Source organism: Microtus pennsylvanicus, chromosome 12 (assembly GCF_037038515.1).
Source record: "Microtus pennsylvanicus isolate mMicPen1 chromosome 12, mMicPen1.hap1, whole genome shotgun sequence".
Lineage (NCBI taxonomy): Eukaryota > Metazoa > Chordata > Mammalia > Rodentia > Cricetidae > Microtus > Microtus pennsylvanicus.
The window spans coordinates 83473514-83485398 of NC_134590.1; the positions used below are offsets into that span (position 1 = coordinate 83473514).

General features: G+C 45.8%; 1 pseudogene; it reads left to right on the forward strand.

Moving 5' to 3' along the window:
* The first annotated feature begins 4374 nt into the window (after positions 1 to 4374).
* Positions 4375 to 4949, forward strand: LOC142832767 (large ribosomal subunit protein eL29 pseudogene; annotated as a pseudogene).
* Positions 4950 to 11885: the final 6936 nt, after the last annotated feature.

Sequence of the window (11885 nt, forward strand, 5' to 3'; positions counted from 1 at the left end):
GTAGTGAGGAAGGCGTGCTGGGGCGGCAGCATCCATGGTAGTGAGGAAAGCAGTGGCTTGTCACACGACTGCACACAGGAAGCGGATGACACAGGACTTCGGAAGAGCCTTAGCCTCCAGAGGTCCACCCTCCCCTAACACCCTCTTCCTCCAGTCAGTTCCAGCCTCTTGAAGGCCACAAAATACTTTCCAAACTGGAGCCACAAACTGAGACGAGCCTGTGGGGTAGGTTTAGATAGAAACATAACATGGACATGTAGTTCTCAGAAGCCCTGACAGATGCAGACATCCCAATAGTCTGGAGAACTGATGTACTAGTTTCGTGTATTGATTGCCTGCCATATTTCCGTGGGCTTCTTTCTGCTTCTTCTATCTGTGGACTCTCCTCCCCTCCTCATATGACAGTTATTCGTAATATTTTTCTCTAGACAGAATGCAAAAATGATTTTCTCTTTACTTACCCTAGATAGTTGACAGAAGTTTATCTTTTATTATAGATAATTATAGAAATGTCAACTTTGTTACTACTGCTGATGTCGTATAAATGTTAGTATTGCTGACAAATTTGGAGTAATCTCTATTTTCTATTCCTTTTTTCTTTCCTTTTTTTTGGTTTCTCTTCAGATTGCATATATCTTTCATCTTTTTTCTTTCTTTTCTTTTATTTTTCTCTCTTTTCTGTTCTTTCCTTTTGAGATAGGGTTTCTCTGTGTATTCCTGGTCATCCTGGAATTCACTCTGTTGACCAGGCTGGTTTCAAACCCACAGAGACCTGCTTGCCTCTGCCACCCAAGTGCTGGGCTCAAAGGCGTGCGCCACCACTGACAGGCTCTGGTTTTCTTTATGTTTGAGCTGTATATCTTCACCATGTGTCAAGCTTTCCAGAATAGCAATTCATTTTCGCTGCATTCTAAATTTATGTTCATCAAACAGGTCCTGAAGGGCCCCACCTAGTGTGGCCCTGACCCTGCTTTCTTCAAGATGTATTTTTCTTGTAGAACCTCTCTTTTTCCACCCCTCAAGCATTTATTTAGAAACATTTTAAACACAAGGGAAAAATTGAAAATTGCTCTACTTGTAGAGCAATCATAAAGGAACATATTATAAAGTTGGCTTCGTCTTTCTCATTCTCTACCTATTCTTCCTACCCCATCTAAACACACACTCACATATGACAACACATAGCACACACAAATACACATGCACACAGACATACTCACTGACATACATACACACAACACAATGTAACACATATCATGTACAAGCACACGTACACATAAATGTACATATAAACACACACAGAGTAAACTCCACCTGTATTTTCTAGAAACAAGGCCACTTTCTTACATAGAAACAACATGACTATATTATGCCTCATGAAATAAGTATATACATAATATCTACCTACTTTTCAGCATATGAATTAGCATATGCATAAGATCTGAAATACATTACCTATTATATCTACAACTATTAAGTCTCTTCAAAAAGCTCTTTGTATCCTTTCTTTTTCCTCTCCTTCCTTCCTCCTTTCCTTCAAACTTCAGCGACCACCACTCTCTCAATTTGGCATGTCCCTGCTAATTTGATTCCTGCCTATTCTCTGGTTCACTCTGTTCAGTGATCAGATTGTCAGTTTTGGGTCTCAGATCTAGAACTACCTGTATCTTCCTCTCAGGGATTCTCTTTTAAAGACACCCTTTAACAGAGAAATATTGTTAGCAACTGGGGGGGGGGGGTGTTGCTGTGTCGCACTCCATAGGTGAGCAGCATCCTGTTAGATCCGGGTTTTCATCATCTCTCCTTTAGTGAGTTGAGTCTGTGGGCATCAGACAAAGGCCTGGGAAACTCTGGATGCTGGTGACATCCAGAGACTTTCTGTCAGGGATTTAAAGGTACAGTTTGCTCCACGGAAGAATTCTGTCTGCACATCCCCTGGCCGTCTCTTGTATGCTCCTGTGCCTGGGAGTGTGTGGGAAGAATCAAGTAGCCTAGAGAAACAAGCTATAGGAAATGTTCTGCAAATTTTTATACCCAAACACAATCCCCACAGATGGACAAGATGTTGTTAGGGTACTATGTGGGGTCCTTTCTTAATAGTAAGTGTTAAATGCCTGTGTCTCTGGGCTTATGGAGACTCCATAAAGAAAAACTTGAAACTTTTCCAGGACTGTCATGTCAGTCATGAGTTTCAATGTAGTTGAGAAGGAACAGCAGATTTTCCCTTGAGAATCTCAGAGGACAGATAGGCTCAGAGACCTAAGAACACATCCAAGTGGAGGAGAGACAGTGACTAACCCTGAGATCTGGGGTGCCTTGTGTGGACCTGTTTCCCTGGGCCGCTGAAGGGTCACTTCATTGCTAAGCTTCTCCTGAGATCTGCCCTTCAGAAGACTCCTGTGGTTGGGCAGATTCTGTAAATTGAATGCCACCCAGAAGCCAGAGAGCTAAGCAAGCTCACTGAGACAGGGGACCCTGGGCGGCCACTCCAGCTGTCTCTAGGAATGCCCCCGGAGAGGCGTCCAGTGGGCACTGAGATGGCAGAATTGGGGGTGATCACTTCTGAAGTCAGGCCAGGAGAAGCTGTTCCCAGATGCAGTCACAGGGAGGAACCCTCCTGATCCCAAGCAGCCTAAGGGAGCCCTCATATCAGAAGCAGGTGTTTTTGGTCCTGCCTGGGCAAGTCGCTGAGCGAGGAGGTAGAAAAACATGCCTTCCTCACCTATAAGCTAGGAAATGAGAGGGCTCGTTTTCATGCCCTATATTTTTTGTTTTGAAAGCAGCAAAATGAAGCCTGTTGTGGAAGTCCAGTTAGACAAGAGGGCAGCTGCTACCCTTGAAGAAGTTGGGGTCTCCCTAACCTTCCTGCAAGTCCCACTTTTATCTTCCTCTACCCCTCGATGGCTCCTGGAGGTTGGTTTTCTATGAATTCCATCTGGAACAAAGAACCAAAGGAGTGAAATGTTTCTAGACTTTCAGACTTAGGCAGAAATTGATTCTTTGGGATCCTACATAGAAGGGGTTTTATGAATGCCAGTCCACAGGCACAGGAAGTGATGTCAGTATCCTGTTTGGATAGCTGGGAGTTAGACCATGGAAAGACCCTGAAATTCTTAGATCTGCTGGCTCTGGTCAGGGCTAAGAGGCTTAGAGAATCCTGTGTCCTATGGTTGTCGGTCTCAGCTATGGGAAGACAATGAAGCCAGCGCCACCAAGTTTGAGCATGTTCACTACTCTTTCTAAGAGCCCTGTTGTTTCCATTCTGGTTCTATAGGCTGTGCTAGCCCTCTGAACGCTCCCTAGAGATGGGTGATTCTGGTTGTCTCGAGACACTCCATGCTGTCCAATTTTCATTTAGAAAAGGATTCATTTGTGCTGTACACAATCCACAAGGGATGCAAGAATACTTGATAGGACCCTACACAGGGAAATTTCACTTGAACTAAAATCAGAACAATAGGCAGGATAGATATAGGCTAATTTTTCAGAAGCCTCTGTGTGTGTGTGTATAGATTATTCTTTTTATCCAGCTGATAGTCTTGTCTGCATACTGGATCAGATGCAGATGTTTAGAGAAATGTTGTTGCTATGGCTACTCTGGGCATAGCTATAGATATGGTTGTGTGGAGTTAGGTTTATTTGCCAACTTCACCAATGCCTGTTGCAGGTTCCAAATTATCCTACATAGCATGAGATCAAATCAGGGCATCCCATCCTACTCAGGCTTTATTTGTAACTGGTTCCATCGGACAACTGGATGTAGCAAGAGTCTATAGACATGAATACAATTCTTAACTCTATTGCCAACGTGCTACGTGTTCTGGGCAGTTGTATGGAGTCTCTGAGGCTATTAGACTATGTCAGTGTTTTTTCAAAGTGCTCTGATGGTTCCACTTGTGACCTGGTTGTGTGTGTGTATGTGTGTGTGTGTTCCTCCCAGCTACTTCCTCTGACTCTGGACAGAATTACTACCTTCTTTGACTAAAGGCATGCTCACGGTTGGCCAGCACTAGATTAGAGACTCCAGCGTCCAGTCAACTCCACACCTCCTTTCACCACTAACCATCATCCTTGATCCCGAGTAAGCTCATCTTTCCATAGGGAGGGTTAGCTCTTGACTGGACTGCAGTTTTGAAAGTTTGTCTAGGGACATGACAGGACTGTTGTGTTCATGAACAACAGCTGTGGTTGCCTGCACAAGACCCATGCAAGGCCAAGCCAATCAACATTCCAGCGCATGGATGAGGGAGGAGCTGTTGACAGTTGGATGTATGGTCTCATACCTACATCCTTATGGGTAGCACTTATTAGACTCGGCAAGTTATGTTTAAAAATGGATGGGAAGTTTCTTTCTCTTCGGGTCGCAGGCGCTTCGGGAGCCACGGATTACCGTCCAGCCATGGCCAAGTCCAAGAACCACACCACACACAACCAGTCCCGGAAATGGCACAGAAACGGCATCAAGAAACCCCGGTCACAAAGATACGAATCTCTCAAGGGGGTTGACCCCAAGTTCCTGAGGACCATGTGCTTTGCCAAGAAGCACAACAAGAAAGGCCTGAAGAAGATGCAGGCAAATAATGCAAAGGCCATGAGTGCACGAGCGGAGGCCATTAAGGCCCAGGTGAAGCCCCAGGTGGTGAAGCCCAAGGTGCCAAATGGCCCCAGCCGCAAACTCACCCGCCTGGCTTTAATTGCTCACCCCAAGCTTGGGAAACGGATTAGAAGCTACATGGCCAGGGTTTGTAGGCTCCAAAAAAACAAAGCCCAAGGTTCAAGCCAAGGCAGAGGCCTCAGCTGCAGCTCAGGCTCCCGAAGGTGCCCAGACCCCTGTGAAGGCCCCATAAAAAAGGTCTCAGTCTGCCAATGTGAAGACAGATGGACTGGTGTGAACACCTACACAGTATTTGCAGATGTTCAGGACCTTATGCTGTTTTTACAAATAAACTTGAGGCATGTTCTGTTAAAAAAAAAAAGGCCCAATTTGGAGCACCGGACAGAAATCTCAAGGTCCAAATCAGGAGCAGAAGGAGGGAGAGTACGAGCATGGAACTCAGGACCGCGAGGGGTGCACCCACACACTGAGACAATGGGGATGTTCTATGGGGAACTCACCAAGGCCAGCTGGCCTGGGTCTGAAAAAACCTGGGATAAAACCGGACTCGCTGAACATAGCAGACAATGAGGACTACTGAGAACTCAAGAACAATGGCAGTGGGTTTTTGATCCTACTGCACGTACTGGCTTTGTGGGAGCCTAGGCAGTTTGGATGCTCACCTTACTAGACCTGGATGGAGGTGGGTGGTCCTTGGACTTCCCACTGGGCTGACAAGGGAGGGGAACTTGATTGGGGTAGGGGGAGGGAAATGGGAGGAGGTGGCGGGGAAGAGACAGAAATCTTTAATAAATAAATAAACAGGAAAAAAAATGGATGGGAAGTTGGGAAGGAGACATGGGATTTGGGTGGAGTTGGAGGGGGAGAATGGGAGAGAACATAAATAAAGTACACTATGTGTATATGTGAAAGTCTCAAAGAATAAACAAAAACATTTTATTTATAATAGATTGTTTAGGCTAAGCCTTGCGAAACCCTGAGAGTCCAAGCGAGACATTTCAGTGAAGGTGGTACAGGGGCACATGAGAGTAGAATGTCATCTTTTAGTCTGGGTAAGGTGATGCACACATTGTTTTTAATTAAACTTTTAAAATGTATTTTACATACAAGCTACAGTTTCCCCTCCCTCCTTTCCTCCCACTCCCTCCCCTCTCCTCCTTTCTAACCACTCATCCACTCCTCAGAAAGGGTAAAAAGCCTCCTGTGGGAGTCAACAAAGCTTGGCATATCCAGTGGAGGCAGGACCAAGCTCCTCTTCACTGCATCAAGGCTGAGCAAGGCATCCCACCACAGGGAATGGGCTCCAAAATGCCAGCTCATGCACCAGGTACAGATCCTGGTCCCACTACTAGGGGGTCCTACAGACAGACCAAGCTATGCAACTGTCGCCCTCATGCAGAGGGCCTAGGTTGGTCCCATGCAGGCTTCACAGCTGTCGGTCTAGAGTCCGTGAGCTCCCACAAGCTTGGGTCAGCTGTCTCTGTGGGTTTCCCAGTCATGATCTTGACCCCCTGGCTCATATAATTCCTCTTTCTTCTCTTCAACAGAACTCTCAGAGCTTGGCCCAGTGCTTGGCTGTGGATCTCTGTATCTACTTCCATCAGTTGCTGGATGAAGGTTCTATGATGACAATCTGATTGCAGGGGAAGGCCAGTTGAGGCACTCTCTCCACTATTGCTAGGAGTCTTAGCTGCTGTCATCCTTGTGGATTCCTGGGAGTTTCCCTGGCACCAGGTTTCTCCCTAACCCCATAATGGCCTCTGTATCAAGATATCTTTTTCATTGCTCTCCTTCTCTGTCCTTCCCCCAACTCAACTGTCTTGCTTCCTCATGTTTCTATCCCCCCATACTCTCTATCCACCCACCCCCAGTTTACCCAGGAGATCTCATCTATTTCCCCTTTCCTGAGTGATCCACGCGTCCCTCCTGGGGTCCTCCTTGTTACCGAGTTTCTCTAGGGATGTGGATCATAACCTGGCTATCTTTTGCTTTACATCTAATATCCACTTACAAGTGAGTACATACTATGTCTTTCTGGGTCTGGCTTACCTCACACAGGATGGATTTTTCTAGTTCCATCCATTGATCTGGTGATGCACACATTTAATCCCGCACTCAGGAGGCAGAAGCAGCTGGATCTGCCTGAGTTCAAGACCAGCCTGGTGGACATGGCAAGTTCCAGGACAACTCGGTCTACATAGAAAGTTTCAGGGCAGCCAGGGCTACGCAGGGAGAACTTGTCTCAAAACACCCAGTCCAGCAAATGAGCGAGTGAAAAGCCGCCCTGCACACTGTTCCTCAGAATGTCGTTTCTTGTTTCCGTGTGGCACAGTGCTGAGGACGCACTCCAGGGCCTGGGCTCTGCTAGGCAAGTGCTCAAGCCCTGAGCGAGGGCTCCAGCTGTTTGATGTCAGTTTTTGTCAGACGAAAGTTTGTCATGACAAGCAGGTGTAGTAGAGCAGCTTTACCCGGTGTTAAAGACAAAACAAATCGGGGTTTCCAGAGAGCTCGTTCCTTCCTTTTGTGTTCTCCTTGGCTAGCTCTCCACGATTTAAGCGTTGTCTAGACCGTTCCATCAGGGGGAAATGCTGTCTTTCATTTCCCTGAGGAGACTGTGGCTGAGACGACTTACACTGGCCACCAAAGAAGTGAGACCAAAGCTCCGAGGTGAGGACGAGGCCGGCGAGAGTCTCATTTGAGAACACGTGCCGTCCTTACTGTCTTGTTCGGAGCGCTCCTGTGGTGTGTTAAAAGATCTTACACTGTTTAAGATTTGGTTTCTAAACTGAATACGCTAGTGTCTTGCTCTCAGCTTGCATATCAAAAGTAGCTCTAATAGCTTTAAGTATTAGTGTTAGGAGGAGACATACGGGCGAGCGTGGGATGACTTATGCCTGGGAACTGGAGTTCGGATATTTTAATATGTCAGAGTTGATAAGGTCAGTAATGTGGTACAGTAAGGAACCAATTCCTAAGAGGAAGCCACTGTCTTAAAAATTATTAGCGTTTGTAGCAGATTAGGAACATAATTTCTACTCCCCCCAGACCACGGGGAGAGTGGTTTTGTGGTACAGAAAGTTGTGACCCCAAAAAAAAGTCTCCTATGAAGCAGAGAAAGTGAGCAAGGACCCCTTGTAGGCACAACTGTTGAGGATCCAAAGTCCCTATGTTTGACTTTGATGTTTACCTGTGAGTGAGTCCCCTCAAAGTTATTGTCATAACAATAAGTTATCTTCCTTTGTAGGATCCAAAGTTGATTGCTTAGAGGTGGGTTTTGGTCAAGAAATGGACCTGCTTGGACAATGAGGCACTTTGGAACGAGGAAACAGAACTGCCCCTCAACAATCTTTACACTTTCTATTGTCATGTGTAAACTGTACAGATTGATGATGTTCAGAGGGATTCTTCCCACACCCGCACACAGCACACACTGCTCGAATCTAAATTCTTTTTTCTGCCTTCCTTCCTCTTTCCAACCTCTAGAAGTAACAGTTGTATTTTCAGACCTTCTTTGGTGAATGTCTAATTGCCTTCAAAATCGAGTTTAATTCACTTGGTGATATCCTTCAGTCCTGTCCATTTTGTTGCAAATGACAGGAACTTATTCTTTATGGCTAGACAATTGCCCTTGCAGATGAGGACGTTTCCTTTGTCCATTTATTGGTTGGTGGACATTGAGGCGGAGTATGTAGCTTGGTTATTGTGTAACCACCAATGTTTTGATTACTTTATTCTCATTCATCTTAGTTTCTACATTCATCCACTTCTATATTGATTTACATATTTTATTTAACACTCATGTGGAGGTCAGAGGACAACTTATGGAAGTCACTTCTTTCCTTCAGTGTTTGTTCAGGCAGCAAGGCTGGGGAGCAAGGGCCTTTACCCTCTGAGTCATTTCATTAGCCCCTCAGTTTTAATTCTTCAAAGATCAAAACAGAAGATTTCAGGCCCAAACCACAGACTGTTTCAGTGTTCTGAAATCTTCCTCAGTAGAATCAAGGAGATTCAAACTTAGGCCACATTACAAGACTGGTTCTTCCAGCTCCTTCTCTCTTGCATGTGGCTGTTCCAGTGCCCACCTACCACAGGTGTCAAGGGCCAGCCTACTGCAAACTGCCCCTAGGAGTCAATGGATGTCCTCCCTTCAGGCTTCCCTCAGTGCCGTTGCTATGACCCCATCCAGTGGTTCTAGGCAAAATGGAAGAGTCTGGAAAGAGGCCTGAAGCCTTGTGTTAATGTAGCTCTGCAGAAAAGAAGCTGGTCAAGACGTCTGTGGCATGAGTGGCAGTGGAGAGGCGCTTGCCCTGTGAGCTGTCCCTGTGTGGAGTGGTTTTATCTGGGTTGGCTATAGTTAGAATATTTTTCATATTACTGTCCTTTCTTTCATAATTACAACTATTTTAACCAGAAATAGTTACTTAAAAAGTTGGTGGGCTTTCCATTTTTTTTTTAAATCTAAGAAGACACAGCAATATTAGTAGTGTTAGGCATGAAGACAAGAGGGAAATACCATTTATAAACCCTAACACAATTGTTTAGTTTATTCCCTTCTGGTCCTTTTCATAAGATATGCATGCATGTATAACTATGCATCTATCTAGCTGAGGGCACAGTGCTGAGCAATTTCTAATTTTTCCCTCTTAGCCTGGGTCCGATCCTCTGAATTGCTACCCTCTCTTGTCCTCAGGATGTGGCATGGAGGTCTCTTGCTATGTATCACAGTCTGTTTAGCTACTTAACCATTCTGACTGCTTCCAGTTTCACACTGTAATAAATTATACTTTTCAAGTATCTTTGTGAAGATTTGTTTGTCATATTTTTAAAAATGTCATTCAGGAACTAAGATATTTGCTCCACAGTGGGTGCCGCATTTGAAGGGAATGAGGAAATGGGGCATTTTAAGAAACAATTTGTTCTAAATGATTATTATTTTAAATGGAAGATCTTTACTATTCCGTGGATTGGGAGAAGCATACACCATTAAAGTGTCAACACACTCATAGGGGTTCAGATGCCCGAACAGTTCCCTTTGCTTTGTTCCAAGTCCCTGAAGTGTTATTTGGACTTAGCATTGGGAGCAGGCACTATGGGGCTAGCTTTCATGGCATTATTGCAATTTTAGTTCCGGGTACAAATGAGTTGGGGACTGTGTGTTGGGGTACAGCCAGAGAATAGCATGCCTGGGCTTTGGTTAGCACCTCTGGGAAGGACATCAGTGGGAACCTACTCACATGAACTTCACCTAAGGTGTGACTTTTGTAGCTGTAATAGCAATGTCATACTTGGCTTGTTCTGTGTTGGTAGCACGGCGCGCCTTGGATGTCTAAGTGAAGGCTGTGATCCTCTGTGTAATATTCAGGAGGCATTAATGTTTTAGTCATCCATATGCCAAGTACAGACTTGCTGTTATTAGGAAATATTCTGTTCGTCTGTCTGTCTCAGGTTATAAGTGCTCATTTGAAACATCTTTAAGATTAGCTAGAACAGAAGCCCGTCTTTCTATCCATTCTGTTTCCCGTTGTTTTCCATCTCCTCTGAGTGAACTTGAAAGCGTGAGTTTGGGGAGTCCAGGAACTAGGGTGCCCAGTAGTGGGTCCCTGTGAATGAATTTCAGGGAAGGAAAATAAGCATTGCATTTTTTTTAATGGGGGAAAAATCAGGAAAAAGGCATGCATAAAGGATTTATCTTTTCCATGAAAACACTGATTAATGAAATCTGGTATGAAGGGGTGTCATGGCCTTTAGATATTAGATTTCATTACTTGGTGGATGGTATGCTTCTGAAAGAAAATTCTCGGCATCTGAAGCCTCCTTATAGACACAAACGTCCCATGTCCTTGCGATGGTCAATGATGCAAACCGACTTTGGTAGCCTTTGGTAACCGGCTCACTGGGCCGGGTGGAACACTGTGCTGGACAAATGTGTGGTCAGGAAAGGGCTTTTGGTGATAACAGGGACAGCTGCCCTCAAGTTGGGGGACAAGGGGAGTCAAGCAAGAGGGAAGGAAGTATGCACGGGAAGGTGACCAAACCACACAAAACAAGCCTCTTGGGCCCCCAGCTGGGAAACTCCACCAGCTTGCTAGCTCTTCCGGTACTAGCAAGCTGGCCAGACATCTGGCCTCTGTGCTAATTAAAGTGGGCCAACAATTTGGTGGCTAGAGAGAAGAAAACGGCAGTGAAATCTTGATGGCTGCAGCGTGACACCGGGGCCCTACGTAACTCTAAGACTTGAGGCTTTGCCAAAGTGATTTCCATCTCCCAAGGGCCGGTCGGCTCTGTTTCACTTAGACTTATTGAATTCCAGCTGTATCCAAGAGCTGGATCCTGGCCCTCAGGATGGTCCCGTCTACGGGGAAATAGGCAGGAGGTAGCTGACTACAGCGCAAAGAGGAGAGTTAGGTGTACGGTAGAGGCCCAGCGAAAGTTCTGCAGCGCGGTAACAGAGGGAGCAGATTACCCCCACCCAAAAAGATGGGAGCGGCTTCCTGGTGGGGTTGGCTTAGCTCTGAACCTTGAAATTTGAGTCGAGTTCCAAGCAAACATTCTGAAGGCTCTCCATGGGCCTCGGGTGCGATTTTCTACCTGGGATTCCCTGAGACAAGCAGGTCATTCCATCGTCGTTCCGGTCTTTCCCCCTCTCACGGGTGCCAGGACAGTCCCCAGTGGCCTCTAGACAAAGACTCACTCAGATGGGAGCCTGGCCCGCCACTCCATGTGAACTCTTGAGAGGGACCTGTTTGGTCCCGCAGTAGCTGGCTTCTGCCGATGGTCCACACTGTGTATGCCGCATCTTGTTCCTACAAGGGACAGTTCAGTCGCAATGTATCCCATCATCCCTTGCCAGGCGGTTAGCCTGCACTTGGCTCTGCTGGTGGCAGTGGCTACAGGCAAAGCCAGGGGCCTGGCTCCACCTAAATGAGCGGTTCATAGCGCTTGTTAATGGGTCCCATATTCCTCCTCCGTGTACCTCAATTGCCAAATGATTGGTTGGCAAGGCTGGGCCAGGAATTGAGAAAATCCCGGTTTACATCTCTGTAACTGAGGGCAAAAATGATCAGCTATGTATATTTTATAAGAAAATGTGTTTTGTTTATAGCCCAACAGTCAGCCTTCCCCTTTTACCCCCTAATAAGCTCCTGTCAGAACTCCGAAGTTCGCTGTAATGGTAGCCTAAAGGACATACTCTGTAAAAATGAAAAATGAACATAATATTCATATATCAATAATATAAAAAGCATTGATCAATGCAAACCACCTGATTCTT